Consider the following 13,818-nt stretch of genomic DNA (forward strand, 5'->3'; position numbering starts at 1 on the left):
TGAGAGGACACTGGGTCAGCACCCAGCTTGACCTAGGAGGTGCGTAAGAGAGTGCACACGAGACCACAGCCGCTAACAATTGCAAAGTCAGAAAGCACGGAGACACTCATGGGTCCCTGGAACTTTCCCCCAGAGAGTTGCAGTGGGCATCAATTATGCAAGTCTGTGGATTTTGGTACACATAGAAGTGGAGATGGATTGACCTGAGGTGGTGGTGGGGGTCTGAGCCACCACATTGTGGCTCTGGGCTGGATTCCCGCAGGGCCATGTTTGCTCTGACCCTCTGAGGAGAAGCAGAAAGCCATCAGGGAAAAAGAACCAGACACAGGGTCGGCTCCCATTCAGCCAATGACCCTGACAAGGGTGGGCAACCCCACCAGGACAGAGATGCCTGAGAAGCCAAGCAGCAAGCCCCTCCTCCAGAAGACAGACTGGGAGAACAGGTGAAGGATAAGGTTACTTCCCACAGAAACGTGAAACTCCAGCACCAGGGGAAAATTACATAGGGAGCTCCACGTGTTCCCTCACGACTTGCTTATACTCGGGATAAAAGTTTACCTTTCTCTTTTCTTTCTTTTCTTTTCCTTGCTTTTTCTTGTTATACCATGTTCCCATTTCAAAGAGAGTCTTATTTCCTAACTTCAGTTTCTAAATTTAAAATCTTCATTTTATAGATTTTTGCCCCACATAACCCAATTTTTCTCTCTATTCAATTTATGTATAAAATAAGTTCTGATTTCCTTAACGTTTTCACATAAAGTGTCTTCTAACCTATACCAAAAATCAATCAGATACAGGGAGATCGAGGCAAGATGGCAGAGGTGTGGGGACCCAGTTAAAGCAAGTCCCTTGAATTTAGCTGCGTATCTATAAACTATTTTGAACACCCATGAAATCAACCTGAGATGTAAGAATATAGATGTGTATTTCTACAAGCGGAAAAGTGGCTGTGTTCAGCAAGATGTCTATTATATCAGCTCTTTTTTTCATAGGCCATTTTGACTTGTTTTTTACAAACCTATATTTTTTAACACGTACATGCTTTATCTTAGCAAGTTGTTCACTCTATTCAGTTTTACCTTCTTATATATCCATCCTTTAATTTTCTAGTGATTTTGAGATTTAGTGTCCTCTAACATATGGGTCAAAATTCACCCAGGAACAATGAAGCACTCTATTTTGTCCAAAACGAAAGTTACAGCCACTCTTTACTTGCCCCTTTTTTTATTTTCTACTCTCTCTATATTTTATATATAATTTTTGAATTTTTTTCAATGTTTTTAATTTTATTTTTTTTCAGTGTTCCAAGATTCATTGTTTATGCACCACACCCAGTGCTCCATGCAATACCTGCCCTCCATAATACCCACCAGCAGACTCACCTAACCCGCCACCCCCCTCCCCCTCAGTTTGTTTCTCAGAGTCCACAGTCTTTCATGGTTTGTCTCTCCCTCCAATTTCCCCCAACACTCTTCTCCCCTATATCTCCCCATGTCCTCCATGTTATTCCTTATGCTGCACAAATAAGCAAAACCATAAGATAATTGACTCTTTGCCCTGATTTATTTCACTCAGCATAATCTCCTCCAGTCCCATACATGTTGATGCAAAAGTTGGGTTTTCATCCTTTCTGATGGAGTCATAATACTCCATAGTGTATATGGACTACATTTTCTTTATCCATTCATCCATTGAAGAACATCTTGGTTCTTTCCACAGTTTCGCAACCATGGCCATTGCTGCTATGAACATTGGGGTACAGATGGCCCTTCTTTTCACGACATCTGTATCTTTGGGGTAAATACCCAGTAGTGCAATTGCAGGGTCCTAGGGAAGCTCTATTTTTAATTTCTTGAGGAATCTCCACACTGTTGTCCAATGTGGCTGCACCAATTTGCATTCCCACCAACAGTGTAAGAGGGTTCCCCGTTCTCCACATCTTCTCCAACACACGTTGTTTCCTGTCTTGCTAATTTTGGCCATTCTAACTGGTGTAAGGTGGTATCTCAATGTGGTTTTAATTTGAATCTCCCTGATGGCTAGTGATGATGAACATTTTTTTCATGTGTCTTTTGCAGTTTGTATGTCTTCATTGGAGAAGTGTCTGTTCATGTCCTCTACCCATTTTTTGACATGATTATCTGCTTTGTGTGTATTGAGTTTGAGGAGTTGTCTATAGTTCTTGGATATCAGCCCTTTTTCTGTACTATCATTTGTGAATATCTTCTCCCATTCCATGGGTTGCCTCTTTGTCTTGTTGACTGTTTCCTTTCCTGGGCAGAAGCTTTTGATCCTGATGAAGTCTCAAAAGTTCATTTTTGCTTTTGTTTCCTTTGCCTTTGTATACATGTCATGAGAGATGTGGCTGTGGCCATTGTCGAAGAGGTTACTGCCTATGTTCTCCTCTAGGATTCTGATGGATTCCTGTCTCATGTTGAGGTCTTTTATCCATTCTGAGTTTATCATTGTGTACGGTGTAAGAGAATGGTCGAGTTTCATTCTTCTACATATAGCTGTCCCATTTTCCCAGCACCATTTATTGAGGAGACTTTTTTTCACTGTATATTTTTTCCTGTTTTGTCGAAGATTAACTGACCATAGAGTTGAGGGTCCATATCTGGGCATTCTACTCTGTTCCACTGGTCTATGTGTATTTTTTATGCCAGTATCATGCTGTCTTCATGATCACAGCTTTGTAGTAGAGCTTGAAATCAGGTAATGTGATGCCCCCAGTTTTGTTTTTCTTTTTCAACATTTCCTTAGCGATTCGGTGTCTCTTCTGATTCCATACATATTTTACATTTGTTTGCTTCAGCTCTTTGAAAAACGCTGCTGGAATTTTGATCAGAATGGCATTGAAAGTATAGATTGCTCTAGGCAATATAGATATTTTAACAATGTTTATTCTTCTGATCCATGAGCATGGAATGGTCTTCCAACTTTTTGTATCTTCCTCAATTTCTTTCTTGAGTGTTCTGTAGTTCCTCCATTATAGATCCTTTACCTCTTTGGTTAGGTTTATTCCCAGGTATCTTATGATTCTTCGTGCTATAGTAAATGGAGTCCATTCTCTAATTGCCCTTTCTGTATTTTTATTGCTAGTGTATAAGAAAGCAATTGATTTCTGTACATTTATTTTGTATCTTGCCACATTACTCAATTGTTGTATGAGTTCTAGTAGTTTGGGGGTGGAGACTTTAGGGTTTTCCATATAAAGTATTATGTCGTCGGCAAATAGAGTTTGACTTCTTCATTGCCAATTTGGGTACCTTTTATGTCCCTTTGTTGCCTGATTGCTGTTGCTAGGACTTCTAATACTATGCTGAACAAGAGTGGTGAGAGTGGGCATCCTTGTGTTCCTGATCTCAAAGGGAAGGCTCTTAGCTTTTCCCCATTGATGATAATATTTTCTGCGGGTTTTTCATAGACAGATTAGATAAATTGAGGAATGTTCCCTCTATCCCTATACTTTGAAGTGTTTTAATCAGGAACAGATGCTGTATCTTCTCAAATGCTTTTTCTGCTTCAATTGAGAGGACCATATGGTTCTTCTCTCTTCTCTTATTGATTTGTTCTATCACATTAATTGATTTGCGAATGTTGAACCTCCCCTGCATCCCATGGATAAATTGCACCTGGTCATGGTGGATAATCTTTTTAATGTACTGTTGGATCCTATTATCTAGGATCTTGTTGAGAATCTTAGCATCCGTATTCATCAGGGATATTGGTCTGAAATTCTTTTTGGTGCGGTCTTTGTCTGTTTGGGGAATCAAGGTAATGCTGGCTTCATAAAAATAGTCTGGAAGTTTTCCATCTGCTTCAGTTTTTTGAAACACCTTCAGGAGAATAGGTTTTATTCCTTCTACAAAAGTTTGGTAGAATTACCCAGGGCATCCGCAGGTCCTGGGCTCTGGTTTTGGGGAGATTTTTGATCACTGCTTCAATCTCGTTACTAGATATCAGTCTATTCAGGTTGTCAATTTCTTCCTGATTCAGTTTTGGAAGTTTATAGTTTTCCAGGAATGCATCCATTTCATCAAGGTTGCTTAACTATGCATATAGCTGTTGATAATAATTTCTGGTGATTGTTTCTATTTCCCTGATGTTAGTTCTGATCTCTCCCTTTTCATTCATAATTTTATTAATTTGGGTCTCCTTTCTTTTCTTTTAGATTAATGTGTCCGATGGTTCATCGATCTTATTGATTCTTTCAAAAAACCAGCTTCTAGTATCAATGATGCGTTCTACTGTATGCCTAGTTTCTATCTCATTGATCTCTGCTCTAATCTTGATTATTCCCCTTCTTGTGTGTGTAGTTGGCTTATTTGTTTTTAATTCTCCAGTTCTTTAAGGTGTAAAGACAGCTGGTGTATTCTGGATTTTTCTTTTCTTTTCTTTTCTTTTTTTTTTTTTTTTTTTTTTTGAGGGAGGATTGAATGCTTCTGTACTTCCCCCTTAGGACCGACTTGGCTGTATCCCATAGGTTTTGGACTGAAGTGTCTTCATACTCACTGGTTTCCATGAATTGCTTAAGTTCTTCTTTGACTCTCTGGTTGATGCAAGCACTCTTAAGCAAGGTGGTCTTAGCTTCCAGGTATTTGAGTTCCTTCCAAATTTTTCTTGTGGTTGAGCTCAAGTTTCAAAGCACTGTGGTCTGAGAATATACATGGAATAATATCAATGTTTTGGCATTTTTTGAGTCCAGATATGTTGGTCTATTTTGCAGAAGGTTCCATGTGCGCTCGAGAAGAATGGGTATTCTGTTGTTTGAGGATGGAATATTCTCTATATATTGATGAGGTCCATCTGGTCCAATGTGTCATTCAATGCTCTTGTTTCCTTACTGATTTTCTGCTTGGATGATCAGTCTGTTACTGAGAGTGGTGTGTTAAGATCCCCTACGATTAATGTATTCATATCAGTATGTCTCTTTATCTGGATTAACAGTTGTCTTATGTAGTTGGCTGCTCCCGTATGGGGGTGGGGAATAAATATTTACAATTATTAGATCTTCTTGGTGGATAGACCCTTTGAGAATGATGTAGTGTCCTTCTGTATCTCTGACTACAGTCTTTAGTTTAAAATCTAATTTGTCTGATATGAGGATCGCTAGCCCAGCCTTCTTTTGAGGCCCATTGGCATAAAACATGCTTCTCCATTCCTTCACTTCAGTCTGGATGCATCCGTAAGTTCAAAATGCGTCTCTTGTAGACAATGTATGGGCAGGTCCTGTCGTTTTATCCAGTCTACAAGCCTGTGCCATTTCATTGGAACTTTTAGGGTGTTCATGTTGAGGGTGATTATTGAGAGATACATTTTCATTGGCATCGTGTTGCCCATGAAGTCCTTGTTTCTATAGACTGTGTCCATAAATTTCTGTTCTATGATGCTCTTGGGTTCTTTCTTCTTTTATAGACCCCCCCCCTTAATATTTCTTATAGTGCTCTTTTGGTGTTCACATACTCTTTTAAACCTTGCCAGTCTTGGAAGCTCTTTTTCTCTCCATCCATTTTGAATGTCCGTCATGCTGGATAAAGTATTCTTGGCTGCAAGTTCTGTTCATTTAGTGCCCTGAATATGTCTTGCCAGCCCTTTCTGGCTTTCCAGGTTTCTCTAGACAGGTCTGAAGTTATCCTGATGGACCTTCCCCTATACACAAGGAATCTCTTCCCCTTATCAGCTTTCAAGAGCTTCTTTCTAAAATTATGATTCCTTAGTTTCACAATCAGGTGTCTCGAGTTTCTATGATCTTGGGGGCAGACCATTCTCCTCTGGGATGAACCCAGATTCCCTTCTCCAGATTTGGAAAATTTTCATGGAGAATTTGTGCAACTATATCCTCTAGTCTTCTTTCTTTCTCCTCCCCCTCAGGGATCCAAGATTTCTGACACTGGAACATTTCATGGAATCATTTATTAACTAGTTCTCTTTTCATGGTTTCTAAGATGTTTGTTCCAGGCCTGCTCCTAATCTTTTTTTCTCTATCAGTTTGTCCTTTAGATCACTAATTCTATCTTCAGCCTCAGTTACCCTAGCTGTTTAGAATTTAAATTAGATTGGAACTCACTGAGAGCATTGTTAATATCATCCCTGGTGGCTTTCACTTCTGCCCTAATCTATTCCATGTTGTCATTAATGGTTTTCTCTAACCTAGCCATTGCCTGGAAATTGTTAGCCTGAATTCCCTTTCCACATACAGCTTATGTCCATATCCAATAGTTCTGATGGTGAGGGCACAGTCTCTGTATTTTTCCTCCATTGGGCATTGCTCCTCTTAGTCATTTTTCTGAGAGATGGCTGATGGTATGTGTAGACGAATGTATCAACTGTGATCCAAGAAAGGTGCACCCCGGAACACTTCTGAGCAATCGGGAGTCCCCACCAAAAAGAATGAAAAAAGAAACAGAGAGAGAGAGAGAGAGAGACAGGGAAAAAAATGTAAGAAAAAAAAGAAGACCCAGCCAGAATGGGCCCCAAAGGTAAGACTTATAATGTATACAAACAAAAACGGACAAACAAAAAGACCAACAAAAGTAAACGACAAGAAAAAAAGAACCCAGCCAAAATGAACCCTAAGTATAAGATTTATATACTACCAGAACAAAAACAAATATGAAGAAATACTAACAGAAGGAAAAGATGGGAGGGTGCTTATAAAACCTCAGTGTGAGTGAGGACGGTTATTTTGATTCTTCCTGGGTGTATCTTGATTTCTTTGTTAAAGGACTCAACTTTCTGGAGATAAAGGGGGATTAAAACTGGTTTACATATAGGGGTAGCATTGATTGTGGAAAGAGGATTACCTTGAAGCTTATCTCTATATGAGTATTTTTTAAAAATAAAAAAGGAAAAGAAAAACACATGTATATGTAACAAAAAAATTCAAGTTGAAAGATTATTATGGAAATTGTTGTATTCAACGTCACGTTGTAATGGGCAATAGGTCAAATTTTTTTTAAAAATTTAAAAAGAATGAGAATAGTGGGAACAATTAAAAATAAAAGTTGTATCTATGAAGTATACAAGTTTGAGAGCAATACCGGGAGCTTAATATCTTCTTTTCCCTTCGTGTTGGGCTTTTTCAGTTTTATGGGGACACTGGCGGTTGTCCTCTCCTTTAGAGGGTGGGCTGGATTTTTGGAGGAGGGGTCTTCTGTGTTGTTTTCCAGGCCGTCTTGCTTGGGTTGAGTCCTCCTGCACCTATCACGGGGCTGCGCTCTGAGGATACCTGTTTTTCAGGCTTTTGTTCTCTGGAGGTTTTTTCCCCCCCTCTGGCAGCTTTTGGCAGTCCTTCAGAGGTTTAGGGCAAAGCAAACTGCACCCAGACCTCTGTTTCAGAGAGAAGCCTCAATCTGTTCCCCTCTGGGTGGTCCAGAGCACACAGACTCCCCGTCTGCCACCTCCCACCAGCAGAGCTCGTTCTCAGCCACCTTCTCAGGGGTCGCAGGAGCTCTGGATTGTCTCTACACCCTGGTGCTAGTAAAACCATGATATTGATCCAGGGAGCTCGTTTCAAGTGGCTGCCTTGCTGGGCTGCTGTCTGAGCAGGTCCAGACCGCCCTACGGATCCCAACTAGAGACAGCACCCTGAGATTTTCACGTCGGCCCAGGTTGGGAATGTTCAGACTCTTTGATGGTCCTAGGGCCCACCAGCTAGTACCTACACGGACATTTCTCTGGGGACAGTGTGGTACAGAGCTCGGGCCCCAGCTGTGCAGTGCCTGTGTAGAGTGCAAAAGCCTGTGGTTCTAAAGAACAGAGGATGGCACCATCTAGACTCTCACACATGGGTGCCAGAGGCTCAGGGACCATGGCCTAGATTCTTCACTGCACTCTCTTGCATGGTGCCAGCAGTGTCTGTCTTGGGTCCCTGAGCTTAAGCCTGTGCCCCAGACTGCCCAACTCCACCAGTTTCCCCTTGATATCTTTTGCTCTTTTTAGTGCTTTTAACCAGTCTCCAAGTTAATGCTGTTCCCCAATCACAGGGCACTCTCGTATTGGGGTATTACTTTCCAATGGATCGCCTCTGGTGGCGCTTTTCCCCTTTCGTTTATCTTCCGATATCAGTCCGATGCTCCCACTCTGCTTTACCCGTCCACTGGCATCTTCTGACCCTGTAGAGACCCAGAAGTGTATCATTCTACTCTCAGGCTGATTTCATGGGTGATCAGAGTTTTTTGGTAGATAATCAACTCACTTTAGGAGACTGGTTGGAAAAGCATCTCCTACTTCTCCTCCATCCTGTCTCCTGAGCAAAGGTGTTTATCAGGTGTAGCAGTAATTATTCAAACATTCCAGAGAAGAGGAAGTATCCTGAAAGTGGACTGAGAGGTAGCTGGCATGCTATGAGAGAGTGCAGAGGAAGTGGTCTTGCCTTCCTTATGGAACAAACTCCTCCCCAGCTGACTGGTATCTGTTATCTTCTGATATCAGTCCAAAATTCCCACTGAGCTTTACCTGTCCACTGGTGTCTTCTGCCCCCATAGAGACCTAGAAGTGTATAATCCTACATCTCAGGCTGATTTCATGGGTGTTCAGAGTGTTCTGGTAGATAATCAGCTCACTCTAAGGGACCAGTTGAAGCAGTGCCTCCTACTTCTCCACCATCTTCTCCCCCTCCTTTAGTTGAATTTAAATTAAAGAAATAAAATAAAATAAAACCTTCAGTCTCAAAAAAAAGAAGAAAAACAAAGAACAAAAAAAAATTTCCAACATCAGATGATTTTCTCTGTGGAAGATAAATATTTAAAAAAAAATTAAGGCTAATGTATCACAATCTCTTCCAAAAAACTGATGAGAAATAAATATGCCCCATTTCATTGTATGACACCAGCATTTCTCCAACACCAAAGCCAGGCAAGGACAGCACAAGAAGGGAACGTTCAGGTTAATATCTCGCATGAACATACCTGCCAAAATGCTGGCATACTGAACGCAAATGCACACTGAAATGATCGTATATGATGACCTAGTGTGAATCATCCCTCAGATTCAAGGTTCCTTCAACATACACAGATCAATAAATGGGACAAAGTCCTTCAACAGAGTGAAGAATTGAATCTACATCATCCTCTCCATCAATGCCTAAAACCGCTTGAAAAAAATCAACACATGTTTATCACTTAAAACTCTCAATGATTGAAGAACAGAAGGAAATTACTTCCACATAATCATGGTCATATATGAAAAGCCTAATACACCTGACACCATATTCAACAGTGGAAACATGATGCCTTTCCTGTCACATGAGAAGCCAGACAAGGTTGCACATTCCACCATAAGTTTCAACATGGTATCATGAAGGAGAATAAAATGTGCAATCCCAGTATGTCATCTGGTCCCTGGGTTATTGTGAATGAAAGTCACTTAAGAACCTGCCAGTGGACAGACAGATTGAGCCTCCTTTTCCCACTAACAGCAAGAAACAAATCTGTGGGAAAATTCCCTTCCCTGTACCAGGAGGGGAGAACCATCCTCACCCACACGATAGGGAACTTGGGACCCAGAACACTGTGCAAACCAAACTTGTTAGTTCTTCACTAATTTACTAACCCAAACTCAAATCATTCAATCAAATCTTCGCAAATCCAATGCTTGGTTGTCTAAGAGGTACAAATGCTGCCTACGTTGGTCATTCACTAGGTGGCATATTTCCCATATTTTGGGAGCTCATGCACATGCAAACTGAAATTCATTTTCCCCTTAGACCTGGCCTATGTCCAGTGAGTTATTAGGCCAAAAACCCAGAATAAAAGAAGGGAAAACTTTCTGGCCCTCACCTGGAAAACCTTTGTAAAGAGATTGGCAGTAAAAAAATAAAAGATATTAAAATCAATAGACAAGAAGAAAAAAATATTTGTCTCCATATGACATGGGCTTATACATAGTCAAAGCCCACAAACTTCGTAAAAGAAAAATCTTGGATTTTTTTTAATGATTTCAAGGAAACTTTCAGGGTACAAAATCAACATGCAAAATAAAGCAATGCTTCCATACACTAACAAGAAATTATCTAAAAAAGAAATTAACAAAATAATTTCATTTACGCTGGTACCATAAATAAAATAATTAGGGCTAAACATCATTAAAGGGGTAAAATAATGTATAATCGGCCTACATTAATGAAAGACTTTTAAAAATGCACAAAGAAATGAAAAGACAACTCCGTGGCAAAAATCAACAAGGCAAGAAGCAGTAAATGTTGGAGAAGTTACAGAGAAAAGGGAGCCCTCTTACACTGTAGGTGGGAATGTACATTGGTAAAGCCAGTTTGGAAATCAGTGTGGAGTTTCCTCAAAAAATTAAAAATAGAGCTACACTCCATGGTGAATAAAATAAAACAAACATAACGCGATAAAAATTTTAAAAAATAGAAATAAATGAATACATAAATATTAAAAAATAGAACAACCCTATGGTCCAGCAATCGCACTACTGGGTATTTATCCCATGATACAGATGTAGTGAAAAAAAAGGACTACATACTTTTTAATGTTCATATCAGGAATGTTCACAATAACCAAACTGTGGAAAGGGGCAAGATGCCCTTCGAAGGATGAATGGATAAAGAAGATGTGGGCCATGTGTCTGATAATCATTTGTATGTCTTCACTGGAGAAGTGTCTGTTCATACCTTCTGCCCATTTTTTTATATGATTGTCTGTTTTGTGTGAGTTGAGTTTGAGGAGTTCTTTATAGATCCTGGATATCAACCTGTTGTCTGTACTGTCATTTCCAAATACCTTCTCCCATTACGTGGGTTGCCTCTTTGTTTCGTTGACTGTTTCCTTTGCTGTGAAGAAGCTTTTGATTTTGATGAAGTCCCAAAAGTTCATTTTCGCTTTTGTTTCCTTTGCCTTTGGAGACATGTCTTGAAAGAAGTTGCTGTGGCTGATATCGAAGAGGTTACTGCCTATATTCTCCTCTAGGATTCTGATGGATTCCTGTCTCACGTTGAGGTCTTTTATCCATTTTGAGTTTACCTTTGTGTATGATGTAATAGAATGGTCGAGTTTCATTCTTCTACATATAGCTGTCCAGTTTTCTCAGCACCATTTAGTGAAGAGACTGTATCTTATCCACTGAATATTTTTTCCTGTTTTGTCAAAGATTATTTGACCATAGAATTGAGGGTCCATATCTGGGCTCTCTACTCTGTTCCACTCGTCTATGTGTCTGTTTTTATACCAGTACCATGCTGTCTTGGTGATCACAGCTTTGTAGTAAAGCTTGAAATCAGGCAACGTGATGTCACCAGTTTTGCTTTTCTTTTTCAACATTTCCTTAGTGATTCGGGGTCTCTTCTGATTCCATACAAATTTTTGGATTATTTGCTCCAGCTCCTTGAAAAATGCCAGTGGACTTTTGATCAGAATGGCATTAAAAGTATAGATTGTTCTACGCAGTATAGACATTTTAACAATGTTTATTCTTCCAATTCAAGATCATGGAATGGTCTTCCATCTTTTTGTGTCTTCTTCAATTTCTTTCATGAGTGTTCTGTAGTTTCTCAAGTACAGAAAAAAATGTTCATCATCACAAGCCATCAGGGAGATTCAAATTATAACCACATTGAGATACCACCTTACACCACTTAGAATCATCAAGATTAGCAAGACAGGAAACAACATGTGTTGGAGAGGATGTGGAGAAAGGGAAACCCTCTTACAGTCTTGGTGGGAATGCAAGTTGGTGTAGCCACTTTGGAGAACAGTATGGAGATTCCTCAAGAAATTAAAAATAGAGCTTCCCTATGACCCTGCAATTTCACTACTGGGTATTTACCCCAAAGATACAGATGTAGTGAATAGAAGGGCCATGTGTACCCCAATGTTTATAGCAGCAATGGCCACGGTCACCAAACTGTGGAAAGAACCAAGATGCCCTTCAACAGACAAATAGATAAGGAAGATGTGGTCCATATATACTATGGAGTATTATGCCTCCATCAGAAAGGATGAATACCGAACTTTTGTAGCAACATGGACGGGACTGGAAGAGATTATGCTGAGTGAAATAAGTCAAGCAGAGAGAGTCAATTTTCATATGGTTTCACTTATTTGTGGAGCATAACAAATAGCATGGAGGACAAGGGGAGATGGAGAGGAGAATGGAGTTGAGGGAAATTGGAGGGGGAGTTAAACCATGAGAGACTATGGACTGAAAAACAATCTGAGGGTTTTGAAGGGCCGGGGGGGTGGGAGGTTGGGGGAACCAGGTGGTGGGTATTGTAGAGAGTAAGGATTGCATGGAGCACTGGGTGTGGTGCAAAAACAATGAATACTGTTACGCTGAAAATAAATTTAAAAAAATTTAGAAAAAGAGAAATGGATTAAAAATGCAAAAAAAAAAAGATGTGGTCCATATATACAATGGAATATTACTCAACCATCAGAAAGGATGAATACTGAGTTTTTGATTCAACATGGATAGAACTGGAGGAGATTATGCTGAGTGAAATAAGTCAAACATAGAAAGCCAATTGTCATACGATTTCACTTATTTGTGCAACATAAGGAATACCGTGTAGGACATAAGCAGAAGGAAAGGGTGAAGGGGAGAAATTAAAGTGGCAGATGAACCATAAGAGACTATCGACTCCAGGGAACAAACTGAGTGTTTTAGAATGGAGGAGGGTAGGGGGATGGATGAGCCTGGTGATGGGTATTAAAGGAGGCACAGGTTGCAAAGTGCACTGGGTGTTATACACAAAGAATGAATCATGGAACACTACATCAAAAACTAATGATTTGCTGTATAGTGAGTAACATAGCACAACAATTTTTAAAACGCTGTAATAGAAAAAAGAAGAAAAGACAATTCTCTTCATACATTTAAATACTACATACTAACACAGTGCCATCTAAACAAAGTGATCTACAAACAATGGAATCTTTGTTTTTAACTTGAAAATAATTGAACCTACGTCTGGAGCTAAGTATATACTCAGAGTATATGCAAATAGGGTCTTCCCTCCACTGAATAAAACAGCCTAGCCCGGACCATGCAGCTGGGAGAGGAGCCCCAGGCCTGGGATTTCCACGTGTCCACATTCACTGATCAGGACAGAACACAGAGAACTCATCATGGAATTTGTGCTTGGCTGGGTTTTCCTTGTTGCTCTTTTAAAAGGTAATTTATGGAGAACAAAAGAAATTTAGGATGTGAGTGGATATGAGTGAGAGAAACCATGGGTGTGTGACAGGTTCCTGACTGGGATGTCTTGTGTCTACAGGTGTCAAGTGCGAGGTGCAGCTGGTGGAGTCTGGGGGAAACCTGGTGAAGACTGGGGGTCCCTGAGACTCTCCTGTGCAGCTTCTGGATTCACCTTCAGTAACTATGACATGAGCTGGGTCCGCCAGGCTCCAGGGAAGGGGCTGCAGTGGGTCTCCGTTATTTGGTATGATGGAAGTAAAACATACTATGCAGACTCTGTGAAAGACCGATTCACCATCTCCAGAGACAACGGCAAGAACATGCTGTATCTGCAGATGAATAGCCTGAGAGCCGAGGACATGGCCCTGTATTACTGTGTGAAGGACACAGTGAGGGGCCCTCAGTGTGAGCCCAGACACAAACCTCAAACTACAAGAGTATCAGACCAGCAGAGAGTGCACACTACTCACCAATTATGTCTTTAATCCCAGGAGCAGGTGCAGATGAAAGCTATGGCAGGTTTCCTGTCAGGGTCTGAGGTTTCCTCTCCATAGAGCAGTTTCCTCAAGGGAGCCTCCTTGACATTATTCTGTGCTTACCTATTCACTCTCTGGCTTAGAATCTTATTTGTAGCAGGAAGACAAATATACTAACATGCAC

The 13,818-nt window shown here is 40.4% G+C and overlaps 1 pseudogene; it reads left to right on the forward strand.

Annotated features, from left to right (window-relative positions):
* The first annotated feature begins 13,058 nt into the window (after positions 1-13,058).
* On the forward strand, positions 13,059-13,563 carry LOC111139956 (annotated as a pseudogene).
* The last annotated feature ends 255 nt before the right edge of the window (positions 13,564-13,818 follow it).

This window comes from Enhydra lutris, unplaced genomic scaffold (assembly GCF_002288905.1).
Source record: "Enhydra lutris kenyoni isolate GAN:26980312 unplaced genomic scaffold, ASM228890v2 scaffoldscaffold127, whole genome shotgun sequence".
Taxonomy (NCBI): Eukaryota; Metazoa; Chordata; class Mammalia; order Carnivora; family Mustelidae; genus Enhydra; species Enhydra lutris.